Below are 13,516 nucleotides of genomic sequence, written 5' to 3'. Positions count from 1 at the left end.
TTGCTAGTGGCCACAAAATTGCGAGGCCAGAGGCCAATGCATTAGCAGGGGCATTAAAGGGGCTATAAAAGCAAGAGAGAGGAAGAGAGAAAGTTCAACAAATTGAATTCCACACACACACACACACACACACACACACACAAGAATGTCGCAAAACTTTAAGATTAGAGAGTACCAAAAAAAAGAAGATGGAGTTGAAGAGGAGGAACAAGGAAAAATGTTGCAGCAGAAAAAGTTTTGGCCTTAGGGCCGAGCATTTTCAAAGTCGACAACAGAAATATTCTAAAAATAGCACGCGTCAGACGAGCGTCTCTGTCCCTGTGTTTCTGCTTGTGTACATGCCTGCGTATGTGTGTGAGTATTTTCCAAATCTAGGACACAGCGCGCCCAAAGCTTTGTGGGCTCGACAGCGTCGATGACGTAGCCAAAGGTTCCACTTGTTCAACGCCGAGCAGGTTCGAATTTCCCGAAAAAAGCGACGAGGACGTTGTCGACGATGTTCTCACGAATCCGACACTGGGTTACTGGGCCCTGGCACACATACACGCATGCACCCGCACATAGTCGCAAAACAAACACACACACGCACACACAATTACAAACGCAAATAGAGATGCAGGCACGAGCGCTCAACTGATGACGTCAGCAATTGGGTAAATGGCCTCTGAATTTTTCTCATCACATGTTGCGCTAGCAGTGCGTTTGATGAGTGTGCTTAACAACAACAACAACAGCAACAGCAACAACAATAACAAAAAAACAACAGAGCAATAAGTAGAAAAGTAGCATCGTAATGAGTGCTCGCGCTCTTTATTGGGTGCTGACGCTGCCTATAAGTATGCAATGGCTTTTGTTTTGGGCTCAACGTTGCGTATGCGTAATGTACGTGTACAGAGCTTCAAATCAGTATGTCGGGGCAAAGAGAAAGATAATGAAAACTGCAAGATATAAGCGACTTAGTTAATTAATCGTAACTACTCAGCCGCCTCCTATAATTTTCTATTTCTGTTTCCATGTGATGACAAAATTCCACTGTAACCGCTTCAGCTTTAGTTTGAGTTTATCTTTCAAATATTTGCTTGTAGTATTTATCGTTTAGCAGATAATGCTACATATCCACGCACTTTAAATAATATTGGTTTTTAAAATTAAAATTTAAAATTGCAAAATATGCATTATTTTGAGTGTTACTTTTTATTTATTTATTTAGAAAAAAATCATCATTTTAAATATAGGCATTTATTCTGAAATGTGATGAAAATCATACAAAAGCGAGCTGAAAACCCTTTAAGTACGTTAAGAATTAATTGTTAACCTTATCCTTTATAAATAAATAAATAAAATACAACATTTTAATGCCATTACTTGTTCCACGTTGATGCAACAAATGAAAATGGTGGTATGAACAAAGCATTCTACCTCAATATTATTACGGATGATATTTACATAAAGGAGCCTTATTCAATGAGACTGTTCGATTTATAAACGAATATAATAAATCAAATCTATAACGATAAATAGTAAATAAATCATGGAAAGTGCCTAAAGGTTAGTTAATTATACAATTATAAAAATCAAAGGAACAAATTGCAATAAATAAATAACCAATAACCAAACAAATACAAAACAATCTCCACTTAATGTTGGGGCCAAAGAATACCACCTCGAGCATTTTTTTAAACCTCTTAACTTTCTTTAGTACTCGACTATGAAATAAAAACGTTCTTAACTAAGCACATGTCTTAAGCTTAAGTCAATAAGTAGTGAATGGCGTTTGGTATAAACAATTAATTCGTCCAGAATACATTCTCTCCATAGCCAATCAACAGCACAATATTTCTAATATATATATATTGTGTTTCTGAGAAGGCAGATTGACGATTTGATATTAATCAGGTCATTGTGTTGTATTGCCATACAAACGATGCGATTTAATGGGACATTATGTCTCAAATAAACCATTTAGCAGCTTTTTGCTAAAACATCGAGTGCTCTGAGAAATAAATAATAAATAATAAAGTGCTGAGATGCACTGTTATATATCTTAACAAATCATTTAACAAATAGTTAGGCAGCCGGCAGATATACAATTAAAAGATTACTCAGAGGGTATGGAACTAAGCCAATGGTTATGACATTGTGGGGGACAGTTTTGAAGCTTTTTAACAACTTTTCCATTGACAAAATTAAGCTAATGATATACACATTTGTATTCTGATTTGGAATTGGAGTTGTTGTTTTGATTCTGGAACGCAGTACAAATCAAATAAATCAAAATTTGCACAAACTGCGTCAACAACAAGCAATCTAAATTTGCATGCGATTGAACTCAGTACCAGTATCATCGTATGAGCTATTAGTGGAACTTGGACACTTTTCTAATTAACTGACACTTTGGTACTGCCGTCCATTTGATTCCGACAAATATGATATAAAATGGAAATGGCATGTCTTTTGAATAGTGGGATCTGCCGCTTAACTTTTTGTGGCTGATTTAAATGAAATGGCTAGTCAATAGTCTACATAAGTACTTATATTATTTGTAAAGATGAAAATGCTTGTATAATAGAAAGTGTAAATAATATATTCCAAAATACGTCTCCTATTTCTTGATAGCAGTAAGAAAAGACTGATCTAAGGCAGAGAATGGAAGTCAAATTTCTCCGTAGTATTGCAGTGTTGACCTTTGTTGAAGCCTAACTGCTTCTAAATACTTGAGATGTATACATAATTTATGGGTTTGTTTAACTTGGACACTTTTTATCCCACCTCTCAGTAATGATTGTTGCGACTATAACGGTTGTCGTTGTGTTATTTTGTTGTTTCTGGCGCCTGGCTTGTATAAACACACAAACTAAACACACAGACGAGCTCAACGTGTCAAGTTTTTGTATTTCAAATGCGCTCAAAACTTGATTAGTGGAACTCGTGCGTATGCGGCGCTACTTCTGGGCCTTCTGCTGCGTCGGGTTTTTCATATTTCTGTTGTTGTTCTAAAACTTGATGAATTCATTTTAAGACTTACATGGATTCTTGAAATGTTTATTCACTTTAAACACTTCACAATAGTTGTAAACAAAAAACATATAACAAAATTGTAGGCACTTAAAAAAATTGTATATTATAATTATTATATATACATATATTTGAGTTGATAATAGAACTGAGGCTTAAGCATCCTGCCAGCCGCTTACGACTTGTTGGCTTGAAAACGAATTTCAGACTGATTTTCCAAAATGCGGCAGCTTCGAATGTAAACCATAACCAGACGCAACTCAAAATGCTTGGCACTGGCTGCACCAACAACAATAACAGCAACAGCAACAGCAACAGCGACAAGAACAATTATGGCAACCAAGAACAGCGATGGCGCACAGAGTGTCCTTTGGACTCACTTCTGCTGCCGATGCTAACTGTTGTTGGATGCTGTACGGTACTGTGTGCTCGGTGTTCGGTGCTCGATGCTCGGTGCTCGGTGCTCGGCTGCTTGCTCGTTTCTTTTGTCGTTCGTTGTCCCCGCCAGTTTGCCCTCCAGCCTGCCTGCGTTTTTCTCAATGAAATTTTATTTGCTTGCTTACACGACCTCCAAGTTTTGCGGGCCGCCGCCATTGCTGCCATCACCGCACTGTGGACTTAAAGCCGCAATTGCAAAAATTCCTATTTTAAAACGGTTTTCTGCGCACATACTATAGATATGTTTTGAAGGAATTCTTCATTGCATTAAAGGAACATTCGTTGTTATCTAAGATTCAGCAGCAGAACAATTAAGGACGCATTTTGAAATCTACTCAACAACAGATGGACTCGAGAGAACATCTAGTGAGACTTTGACTCTTCAATAGGAATTATTAATTGAATGTGAACAGAGGAACAAAAGAAAGAAGGGAAATACGAAAAGTTAAGTAAAAGGAATTATATATTATAAAAGTAAAAGCCTAAGATGAAAAGAGGATAGTCGGAAAGTTTTTTGTCCGTATCCATGGTCGAGTGTAGTCAGAGACTTTCCTTAAGGATAAGATGCAAGCTCAGGTAGAAAATAAATGTTTTTACGAGTACGTAAGATTAAAAGTTTTGCCCCCCTTTATTCACTCTACTTGGAAGCATAAGGTTTCAACCCAACTACGAAATCGAATTCTAATTAAAGCTAATGTTTTTAATTGTGGCGTTGCAATGGTATCCAATTCAGTGGGGATTCCACTCTAATTCCGCTCGGCTTATATCATTGTGGCTTCTATTTCCGTCATCGTCTTCTGATGGTAACAGTAATACAAGTAGGCTCTTCATTTGTCAATTGCCATAGCGACGCATTGTTGATCGTGTTGGGCCAAAAGAACTTGCACATGTTTCTTAGACACTTGTTGTTGAATGTCTAGAGTCTATTCAGTTCGTTTGAGTCGCCCCGTTTCGCATACAGTAGAATTGTTTTGATGGAAGGCTTAACAATTATTATATTTAGGGTCTCCACGATGCTAAGCTAAATACAAAATTTCTTAATTATACTCCACTCATACTTGTATGTACTGCAAAAATGCCTTAAAATATTCATTAAACTCGGGAATCATGTTGAATTAACAGAATGATATCGGATGGGGTACGAAAAAACTGGAGCACATACTGCCCAATTATTTTGTTGTTGCTGTTAAAAATAAAAAAAAAAGTTCTCATTAGCCCAATCAAAAATGTGGCTATTTGGCCCACTGTCACAGCACCTTGGCTGCAGAGCCAAAAACACTCGATACATAACCACTCTCATGTTCATATCCTGTGAATGAATGCCAGTGATGACGTCACGTATGCCATGCCTCGTGCACCGTAGTTGTTGTTTTTACAGCGGCCGTGCCCAATCGGGTGCGCTTTCGTTTTCATTCGGCCAGCTTCGGCACTAGGTCACTGTGTTAGCAGCATCAGCAGACGATGGACACCAGGACACGATGGACAGGAAGCTGTGCACGGTGGCTTCGGAGAGCGGTGGACTGGTGGGCTGGTTGGCTGGTGGGCTGGGGAGCGTGGCACAGACACAGCCAGGCCGAAGGCTTGTTTGTGTATGCGTCTATGTTGTCTGCATGTTATTTAGCTTGCCATTAATGATTGGGCTCTTGGCCCTTGTTGCTGTCTGGCCAAATATACCCCAGCACCAGCACCAGCACCAGCCCATTCCCCCCTCGCCCCTTTGCTCTCCCTACGTGCTGCCATTCAACCTAGTTGCAATGCTTTTGCAGCTGCAATGACGTCGACGGCTGCACACCTGTTTGGCGCCACTTGGCCAATACTGTTGGCTGATATTGGTGGCGGGTCGCTCGACGGTGTGCTGGGTGGCGGGGGTTGGCAGAGAGGCAGGAGGCTAGCGACGTCACAAGTGATATAATGTCGCCGGTTGCTGCTGAAACACAGCATGGTGAAGGAAGGGGGGGGGGGGGGAGGGGTTGGGGAGAATTAACAAGGGGAGAGGAAAGACTGCTGGCGTCAGCCAAAACGTAAGCGTCCTTCGGCGACCACATGAATGGGCTAGAGACGCCGCTGCAGCCGCCATCGCTGCTCTGCTCTGCTCTGTTCTGCTCTGTTCTGCCGCTTCGAAGTCGACGGCGGTTGCAGTTGGCACTTTGACCTTATGGCGCTTGCTGTGCAATCCTCGGGCTTACAGTACGCATCCTTGTCGCACTTGTTGTTGTAGCCGTCGTCGAAATCTGCGTTATAGTCGTTGTTGTTCCTGGCGCCGCCATAATTTCCCCCAAGCCGTACGTATGGCGAGTATCACCCGCATTGCTCTGGCTCTGCTCTTTGGCAGCGCCGATTTTGTATTGACCTTCGCATTTATTTTTAGTCGCTTTCTAAAAATAAACGGGGTCAGCAGCGCCAACTTCGAGCTGCAATAATCCAACTGCCACCGCATGCTGCATATGCTCATTGTCATGCAACACCTCGTCGTACCCCGCCCCGCCCCACCGCGCTCCCCACCGCCCCAGCCAGCCCTGCACCAACCCAGCCCAATTCTCGAACATCACGCTCCCCACTAACCGCTCGTTATTCCGATTGCTTCACACAATCAGAAAATTCAAATGAAGAGCTGCGTGCCTGCTAAACGATTTTCAACAATTTCTTTCTTTATTAAACTTTCGAATAAATAAATGTCTTATACGAATATATACTCGTATATCGCATCTATTCAGCATATGTCTATATATATACACACACACACATACATACATACACATGTATATAGTTGTATATACTTGTGTGAATGTTTATTCCAGCTTGGATGTTTAGCAAGAAATATGGCATCCATGTGTGCGCGATCTGCGGCGATCTGTAAAAGTATATACATACATATGCACTTATATATCAATATCCACATACATCTATGTACATATACGTGTGTATATGTATGTGTATAGGAATAGCGACCATTTGTTGTCGTTGTTGTTGTCATCGCCAACGTGCTGCCAACGAATTTATTTTTATTATGTCGAATACTTTGTATGGTATATAGTATAGATATGTTTATATGGCATATACAAGTGTACATTTTCATATACTTGTAGTACATACACACATTCATAAAAGTATATCTATGAGCATCTATGCTCGATTATTTCGGCTATATCTACACACAGCAGTGGACAGAAAGGCATATGATTTTATGAATACCTCCAAGAATTTGCCAAATTATTGAGTACTGTCAACTACATAGTTGCAATATACTTAGAAATATTAAATTGAATGGGGAGAGGTGTTTAGTTTTGTGAAAGTAAGTACAAGTATTCCCAAGGTGATATTATAGGTATAGCTCTTAAAGAATCTCGCCTTGCAATTGGAAAATTATGTGTCGAAAGATCAATAAATGTGAAGAGCAAAACAATTTACCCCCAAAATCCGAGATTATATATTAACGTCTTTATTGTCTTGTTTATTGCGACGACTCGACTAAGAATATGATGCAATTTTAAATCATTTTTCATCTGTTTTATAAGCTCGCGCATTGAAATTGTTAAGTCCACTATATTTTTTGTTGCCATACAGACTTGATTGCAAATTCCTTTTGAAATTATTTTTTACAAGAGTAGAAAATCAATAAACCTTATAATTTGTACTACTTCCGACACAATAAGAGCAACAATCCAATGACGTTAAACCAAACTCAATTTAAGACATTTAATGCAATTTCAACGATACTCTTTAATTGCAGAGATGAGCTCTTAAACAAGAAAATAATGCTAGTCTTTTAAATAACTTGCACTTCCCCAACAACACTTTTAAAAAATGAAACTAAACACGTAGAGACATGCAATACTATATTTTAATGTATAGTTGCAATCAAATTAATTAACATCGAGGTTGCTTAAGAAATAATAATCGGGCACACCATTGGCAGAGACTGCATTTATGGCTTTAACTGGACGCACTAACAGATCGACCTTGGACCATAAACAGTTGCAGCAATTACGGAAACTATGGAAACATTACTAATAGCGAGGAAGTATAGTTGCAATCAAATTAATTAACATCGAGGCTGCGTAGGAAATAGTCACACCAGCAGTTGCTGGCACACCAGGAGGAGCTCTAACAGATCGACCTTGGACCATAAATAGTTGCAAGAATTACCGGAGCTATGGAAACATTACTAATAGCGAGGAAGAGAAGGGGTGCATTTGCAGAAATACACAAACTTGTCTTGCTCGGGGGAATATGAATAGTGTGGCTATCGAGAATATGTACACTCTGCCTTCTGTGTGATACAAGCATTCGCATTTACCCTGTGAGCAGAGATTATAAAAGTACTAGGTTTTGTGTGGGAATTTAAAGGTTTTATTAAAGCTTTATTTGAAAAATGGGATTCAAAACGTATCGCTGGCGCGGCTCGATATTTGTCTCAGATATGTCTTCATATATTCAGACGATAGTCATGCACTTATAGAAAACTCTCAGTTTGAACTGCTTAATATTATTTACCGCTGGTTTTTCGGTCCTCGAAAGACAATTAATCTATTCGAAAGATCCATTAGTAGTTTCTGTTTTTGCTTCCATTTTGTCCATTAATCGCTTACTGTCTTTTGACAAACATTAAACTGATCGCAAATTATTTAATTTATTACACAAAAGAGATGAATAAAACTTATCCCCCTCTAAATTGTATTTTGTTTCTTTTCCCTTTATAATAACTATCAACAATATTTTCACTGTAGAATAGAAATATGATAAGTTTTCTTTTTTGTTTTAAACTATGGTTTTTATTGCCATTAAAATTGAAGGTGTCAGCTCAATAGTTTCCTAATCGTTATCTCCTTAAAACCATTTCTCGAATCAGCTTCCATGTTTTAGAAAACACAACGTTTCCTGAACCGCTTAAGAATGTTGTTAAATGAGATGCTCTAGATATGGTGTCTATATTTATTTGTACTTCGTATTATCTAGATCAATTTTCCTTTCTGAAGTCTAAAAATACATATAGTTTATAGTATATCTTTTGTGTCTGCAAGAGTGTGTTGTCATTGTGAGAGAAATTCTAGTTCGATTTGGAGTGTAAGTTGAAGTCAATCTTTAATTGAAAAGCGCATTCAAATCAAGTCCAACATATAAGTAGTATGTATTAGATCTCTCTCGACTAGACTTTTCGATTTATGCCTTTTACCATTTGGGTAGATGGAGATTGAAAACATTACTTTAAAACAGTTCATTGTTATTTGTATTGAGAATTAAATAAAATATTAATTGATTGTTAATATAATAAAGAAAATTAAATAAAAAAAAGTTCGGTATTACTTTTTTCGAAGTATATACTTTTTAATATATACTTGTATTATGACGACTTTGTTTTTGAATATAAATCTGTGAAACGAGAATCTTTTTAATTAAGAGCTGCTTGGCTTGACTGCTGGTGGGGAGTTTGAATTTTTCGAACTCAAATTGCCCTTCATAATCGCAATTTGTTTGTTTATGGCTTTATTTCTATACTCTTTGAAAACTGTGCTCCACTTATACAAGTAATGCACCTCATTTCTATTAGATTCAATTTGCTGCATTCATTGAGAGCTCAAATTGGATGGCTTCCAGTGTACCGTGAAGAGCATCGTGCACTTCTCATTATTGCGTTTGAGATGCAGTAATCTATTTATGTTGCTACGACAATGGCCTTTCCTTAGCTCTGCTCGTAAGTAGGACCCTGAGCGAGATTAATCTTAATATTCGATTTTCCATGGAGCAACAGCAACAGCAACAGCTCCTTGGCATAAAACTCAATTTGGTTCACATGAGTGCGCGGCGAAGAGCATTTATTTGGTTTCGCCATGCCACGCCACAGTACAGCACGGAGCGGCGTGACCTGACCCGGATGGGCGTTTCGCATTAATGACGAAGATGCTCCTCCGAGTGCTTCGCCGAGTGCTGCTGCGACTCAATGTGGCTGCGAGGATGAGGATTGAGCTTCAGTTTGAGGCAGTTATAGATGACGTGCGAGCACAGCACAGCACAGCACAGAACAGCAAAGCACAACGGGCTGCAAATTTCATTCACAAATCTGTTGAGTTCTAGGAAATGGCTGCAGGCGAAAGGGCGGGTCTGTCTTTGGATGCGTTGAATGCTCGAAAGGCGGAAGAAGGTGTGCGCAGGAGGAGGCAGGGCCGGGGGCAGGGGCAGGGACGGGCTTGGAGGCATTGCTAACGTCAGCGCTGCTGTAGGAAGCAGAGCGGGCTAAGCAACATTCTGTGCGTGTCCATGCAATGCGCCGTCCTTCCATGCAGCTCTGCAATGACGATATTGGCGAAGCTGACGATGTCAATGGTGTGGTTGTTGTTGTTGTTGTTGCTGTTGTTGTTGTTAATTATTGCTATTGCTGTTGGGGCCTCATGAAGCGGCTTCTAATGAAAAGCATTGACGTAGAATTGGATTTGCGCTGCAACTGACCTCAACTAAGTAAATAATGCAATCAATCAATTAGTTGCTGCTCTTGCTGGTGGCTGGATCTCGTTCCAGGTTACAGGTTGCATGTTGCTGGTTGCAGGTATATGCTGGTGTGCTGCATGTTACAAATGTCGAGCTGCAGCCTTGGCGGCCATGGCTCTTTCTCTTCCCCAGTTATGACGTATGTGTGTATGCACAGTTCATGACGTCACCATTGGAAACAACAGCAACAGCAACAGCATCATCAGCGGCAAGCAGGCAGGCAGGCAGGCAGGCAGGCAGCTGGCAGCGTGACGTTGGCGTGTGAGTGTTGCAGCAAGCGAAGGCGAAACTAGTGCAGAACATCGACGCCCAGACTGGCTGTACGCTGTACGTCATCAATGGTATAACCTTAAAATGGGTCAGCGAGAGAGTCGAGCGGACTTTTGGGGCGCGGTTGGTGGCCGGTAGCTGGTGGCAACAGCACCACCAACAACACCAACAACAACAACAACAGCAACGGAAACAACGGTGGCAAGTTGTTGTCAGGTAGCAGTTCGCCACAAGGCCAACAATCTGCGTCGATTGCTGATGAGGGGCTGCCAGGGGAGCCACAGGGATTGATAAAGCTGCAAATTATATACATATACATCTATACATACTTGTATGTATATATAGTGGGTATAAATATGTGTGTACTTATATATAGATAATTTGTGTGTATGTGTGTGTTTCAGTAGCTGTTTCTGTACACACGCATGTTTGTGCGCGTTCGGTCGTGCACCTATGACGTTTGTTTTGTTTGACGCACTCAACACACACACACACACACACACACACACACACACACACACACACACACACACACATACATATATATACACACATCCTGACTGCATGTGCACAATGCCTTTGAAGGATTTATAATTCTCAAGCTGCTTTAATTGCATTACCGCATTATTGTTAGCATAAATTGACCCTTAATTAACCACTTATTGCGATTGTTTCTTTTGAAAAGCTAGTTCCAGTGTTAAGTACAGCTGAAGATCTTTAGAAATCGTACTGTCCCCAGACAGAATGCGACCTTAAATTCAATGTTACGCGTTCACCATTCATACAATTTTAACTCTGCATCAAATATTGAGACAAAATCGGATGTGCCATAAAACCATGAGGTGACTGATTCAATAATTCCTTGCCGCTCTACGCCTAAAACTAAATAGAACTGCCTGTGATAATAAATGATAAATATGTATGTATATGTTATACAATGTATGTTACGATTAAATTGTTCATTGGCGAATTCTCTAAAACGATAACAGATTCGCTTTAATACTGTGCTGTAAGAAATCAATTCAAAATTATGCAAATAATAGTATAAATTCTATTACTATGATAAGCTGTCCTTATTATAACAGATATGTTCGAAACAATATTAAATAATAGGGTTTGCAAACTAAACAAACATAGTCTGCTCCTTTCTCATACCCTGTACCTAATACTAGACTAATGAAGTATACTCGTACATATACATTATGATGTGATCTTTCGATATATTTGTTCGTTTGCTATACAGGTTCTCCTAAGTCGTAGTATTGGAGTGGATAAAAGTCGAAAATCTGTTTATGGGATTGCCCCTAAAGAAGGTAAACTATTTAAGATAGTTGTAGGCGATGAAGTCAAAGTTGCATTTCCTTTCATTTCCCTAATCTTGAAAGCCATTTTGTAATGAGTTGTGAGATTGTTGGTGAGTGCAAACGAGTATTTTGTTTGTAATGCCTCTAATATTCATCAGCGAATCCATTAACTTGGTTGCAACAATGACCAGGTAACCATGTTAGCTTGAGGCAAGGTACGCTTGCAGAGGGAGTCTGCCTGATTCTAAAAACAATAAGCCGTTTACTTTTTATAAAAAAAGTATACAAATAAAAAAAACAGTTGAACTCTCAAGGAAGTTATAGCCATGAATGTGATTTTTTTTGTGCTATTGCTATATAAATATATAAATATATAGACACTAACTCGTATGCAATTGATAAAATCCATTATTATGTTGATACGGGCTTTAAATATTATATATTTTATTATTTTTACTCAGAAATATGTGCGTTTTTACAATGTTGCCTTCAAACAATATTCTCTACAAGCCAAACAGGTTGCTAATTAATCAATCAAAATGTAATTTGGCAAGGGATAGTGTGAATCGAGCACAGTTCTTCAATGCACATTCGATTTCAGATCATTTTTCAGTCTTTTATACATTTTCCAAAACAAAAATGTCTGGGTAAACAAGTTTCAAAAGCGCTGCTTCTAGTAGTTAGTTTCAAGGACATGCAGGAAAAAGTGAGATAATATATACAATTCAAAATACATGTAAGTAAAACCCACAATAGATTTATATACTATTTTATTTGCGCAAAAGTTTATTTTGCAACAATTTATAGTTAATTAATTAAATTAAGTATTAAGTTTCCAAACTGAGTTTGTCTCAAAATATTGGCTATGGTTGTTACCTGGGCGGAGTTTTGTTAAATTATACATTAGACCTAGCTTTCAAGATGCTTAAGATTTTAGTTTTAAGCTGGCATTATATATATAAATTTAAAAAAAGTCTTAAGGCCTCGCTGCTCTGGCTATACATATACTTTTATATGTATCAAATTTTGTGATTCAAGATTAATTCTGAGTTCCAAATGTTAAAATAGAAATAAAAAAGAAATAAATAAAAGATGTACTTTTTGTCGACCAATTGAATGCATGAATAAAATCTGCTCTGAATTCAAATTGCTTATTTGAATTTGAATTGCTTCTCACCGTTTTCCTGTCGACCACGAACTTACATATGTAACATACTATATGTCTATATCTATATTATATAGTATCTATACATACAAGTATCTACGTAATTATGCCACGAGCAGACAAACTTGGCCAACAAGACAATAATTGCTTATTTCATAAGCCGAACAAATCTAAATAATAATCAACTTTCAGAATATAGTTGTAAATCGAACAGAAAAGGCAAAGAAAAGTGTTGTTGTTGCTGCCGTACGTAGCCTGTTTGCAAAATTCTCACTATGTGCCATAAATTCCGTAGAAAAATGTTCAAAATACACGTATGCTTTTTGGCACATTTTAGTTTAAAAATAGCAGACAACTTTGCCGCCAGCTTATTGTTGTTGGTACACAAAACTCAGGCTACTTAAACGCTTTATTTCCTATGACTAAATAGATGCCGTCTATGCGACAGTCCTTGATACCCTTCCATATAGCATGTGTTGATATGTGGGATAAAAATGTTGCAGTATATTTATGAATTACTTTGTGTTGGAAAGCTCTTAGCTAGCTAGATTGTTTGTTTGTTTTATAAATGTAAATTAAAAATTAAAAAAGATTAAATGAAATAGTTCAAAAACGAATATATTATTAACTTTCCCTACCTTCATGTAGAAGTCTCTCTTCAACTTGGAGACCAGCTGCGGATATTAGTATGCCATGCATACTCTTCTAGGCCATCTACATTATCTCTTTACTAGAAAATACTACCATGAAAGGGAAAAGATAACTCTTCCGATGTCTACTATATAGACGGCTTCTTTCTGGGCGTTCCTGTTGTCGGGATGAGCACAATACATACTATATT

This window comes from Scaptodrosophila lebanonensis, unplaced genomic scaffold (genome assembly GCF_003285725.1).
Source record: "Scaptodrosophila lebanonensis strain 11010-0011.00,11010-0021.00 unplaced genomic scaffold, SlebRS2 tig00000089-arrow-pilon, whole genome shotgun sequence".
NCBI lineage: Eukaryota > Metazoa > Arthropoda > Insecta > Diptera > Drosophilidae > Scaptodrosophila > Scaptodrosophila lebanonensis.
Note: the sequence above shows the minus strand (reverse complement) of the source record.